At 42.0% G+C, this 3,283-nt stretch overlaps 1 non-coding gene across 1 annotated transcript; it reads right to left on the bottom strand.

Annotated features, from left to right (window-relative positions):
* Nucleotides 1-2,544: 2,544 nt before the first annotated feature.
* On the bottom strand, nt 2,545-2,668 carry LOC125995659 (small nucleolar RNA SNORA26). The gene has a single exon (XR_007491138.1). It is a non-coding gene; the product is annotated as a small nucleolar RNA SNORA26 (small nucleolar RNA).
* Nucleotides 2,669-3,283: the final 615 nt, after the last annotated feature.

Here is a 3,283-nt window from a genome sequence, read left to right on the forward strand (position 1 = left end):
CCCTGAGCGTCACCGGGCGTGGCCCAAAAAACAATATATATATATATATATATATATATATTCCCATCTGTTAATCTCTGCTTTTACTTGTTTGGAGAGTGGAAATGCAATTCTTTTCATCTTGTTTTCCTCAGAAGTTTTTGGCTGTTCAGAGAACTTAATGATTCCAAACAAATTTGCATTTGTTCTAATTTGAACAAATAATATTTGTTCTATGTTCCTAAAGAATATTTTTAGAATTTGATAATAATTGTACAGTATCTGTATAATACTGTTGATGGGGTAGTATATTAACATTACTAGTTCTTCTAATCCATGAATGTGCTGTTTTTTATTTCTTTTCCTTCCTTCCTTCCTTCCTTCCTTCCTTCCTTCCTTCCTTCCTTCCTTCCTTCCTTCCTTCCTTCCTTCCTTCCTTCCTTCCTTCCTTCCTTCCTTCCTTCCTTCCTTCCTTCCTTCCTTCCTTCCTCCCTTCCTTCCTCCCTCCCTTCCTTCTTTCCTCCCTTCCTTCCTCCATATTTTTAAATTGTAGTTTTCCTAGATGTAACCATCAAGAATATTTACTATTTTTTTCAGGGTGGACACATTTGGAGGCTTCTCCTAGCGCTGAGCTTCTGCCTTTACTCTTGCTTCTCTGGGGGTGAGCAGTGCTGGGATGAAATCTTGAACTCCAGCATGAAAAGCATATGTCCAGATATAGAGATTATTTCTCTAGCCCAGAAAAATTTAAAAACATTATTTAAAAAATTTTAACCTTTTTCTGAGTTACCATGCACATTCATATAAAATTGTTACCTTAAGAGGTCAATATTTTCCCATAATTAATATTTTTGGTAGGTAAGGGAGCTTCCCTAATTCTCTGAACCATGTCTCTGGCCTAACACCTAGGGTTGGTCTGTTTGTTTGGTTTTGGTTTTTGGTTCACACTAGGGAATGCTCAGGAGTTACTCAGGGTTTACTCCTGGATCTGCACTTAGGAATTACTCCTGGTCCTGCTCAATGGATCTTTTGGGATGCTGAGAATCGAACCTGGGTTGGCTGCATGTAAGGCAAGTACCCTTCCCACTATACTTTCACTCTAGACCCCCTAACAACTAGGTTCTAAGCCCCAAGTTAATATTTCCTTTCTTCATGCATATTATAGACTTGTTGGCTAAATAAGAGTTACTCAGGACCAGAGAGAAAGCATGGAGGTAAGGTTTTGCCTTGCATGCAGAAGGACAGTGGTTCGAATCCCAGCATTCCATATGGTCCCCTGAGCCTGCCAGGAACGATTTCTGAGCATAGAACCAGGAGTAACCCCTGAGTGTTGCCAGGTGTGATCTAAAAACAAAAAACAAAAAACAAACAAACAAAAAACCCCCCAAACCAACCAAAACAAAACAGTTACTCAAGTGATACACAGAACTACATAATTTTTTTTTGTTTTTGTTTTTGGGCCACACCCAATGATGCTCAGGGGTTACTCCTCACTCTGTGCTCAGAATTCGCTCCTGGCTTGGGGGGCCATATGGGACACTGGGATCAAATTGAGGTTTGTCCTGCGTCAGCCGCATGCAAGGCAAACACCTGCTGTGCAATCACTCCAGCCCCAGGACTACATAATTTTTGTAAGCAAACTTCAATTTATCATTTGTTCATTAGGATTTATGTATATGATATAGGGCTTGGTGCTATGGGATCACAAGGGTTCCAGTGTTTTTCCCTTAAGGAACATATAAGCAAACAAATAACCCACAACATGGACTGAAAATGCAGGTGTTATAAAGAGAATAAATGCCATAAAGATATAAAGCGAGTGCCAGGAGACTGGAGAGAAGAGGAAATACATGTGGTCTGGTGGTTAGGGTGTATTTAGACAAGTTTACTAAATGTATCTAAACATACAGTAAACTTTTCTCACAAGACACTTTGGTTGTGAATCAAAAAAATTCTGTCTTGGGGCTGGAGCGATAGCACAGCAGGTAGGGCATTTTCCCTGCATGTGGCCCACCAAGGACCAGCCCCAGTTCAATCCTCAGCATCCCATATGGGTCCCTGAGCCTGCCAGGAGCAATTTCTTAGCACAAAGCCAGGAATAAACCCTGAGCACTGCTGGGTATGACTCGAAAACAAACAAAACATGTTCAGTCTTGCCTATATCATTATTATTATTATTATTATTATTATTATTATTATTATTATTATTATTATTATTTTTGGATCACACCTAGCAGCTCTCAGGGGTTACTCCTGGCTCTACACTCAGAAATCGCTCCTTGCAGGCTCGGGGGACCATATGAGATGCCGGGATTCGAATCACCGTCCTTTTGCATGGAAGGCAAATGCCTTACCTCCATGCTATCTCGCTGGCCCATCATTATTTTTTACTCTATATTTCTGTTGTTGTTTTGAGGCCACATCTGGTGGTTCTCAGAGGTTACTCTTCCTTCGCTCAGAGCTCAGGAATCTCTCCTGGCAAGGTTCAGAAAGACTGTATGGGATGTCTGGAATGTCTGGGATCAAGTACTAGTCAGCTGTGCTTCCTTCTATTTTTTTCCCCCCAGCTTTGACTCCAAACAGGATCCAAGGAGGAGTTTTTACAATTTCCTCTCTGGGTTTTATGGAGACTTACTTTATCCTTTTGTGTTAGCTTCTTAAAGCAATGAGTCAGCCTTAAAAGGGGCACAGGAAAGGGTGTTATTTTGTGTCTCATCCCCCCTATTTATTTATTTTTGGGTTTTGGGCCACACCCGACGGCACTCAGGGGGTTACTCCTGGCTCTATGCTCAAAAATCGCTCCTTAATGGACCTTATATAGGGGACCATATAAGATGCCGGGATTCGAACCACCGTCCTTCTGCATGCAAGGGAAACATCCTACCTCCATGCTATCTCTCCGGCCCCTGATTGCTTTATTTTTATAATAAAGACTCCAAGTGACCCCCCAAATGACTGGTACCCAAAGATTGCACAAGACTGATCTGCTCCATCTTTTATGAGTAGCTAGGGCAGTTGGGCACATTATGGAGGCCCATACTGTCTTCCTTATTGGGTTACTCCCTTTTCTTCTCTGTAGCACTTGGAAGCCGAGGTTGTCTCTAGCCTAGTGCCAGCGAGGGTCTTCAAAGATGGGGTTTCAACTTTCAAGAATGAAGGAGATGAAAAGAAAGGAAGCAAGGGCGTGGGAGGACCGAAGAGCCACAGTGAGAGGCCAAAGGTCATCGACCTACAGCAGCTTCAAATGGGGCAACTATGAAAATAGGACTTTCATAATGATTCATGGCTACTAAGGACCTTCGTA

Source organism: Suncus etruscus, chromosome 17 (assembly GCF_024139225.1).
Source record: "Suncus etruscus isolate mSunEtr1 chromosome 17, mSunEtr1.pri.cur, whole genome shotgun sequence".
NCBI lineage: Eukaryota > Metazoa > Chordata > Mammalia > Eulipotyphla > Soricidae > Suncus > Suncus etruscus.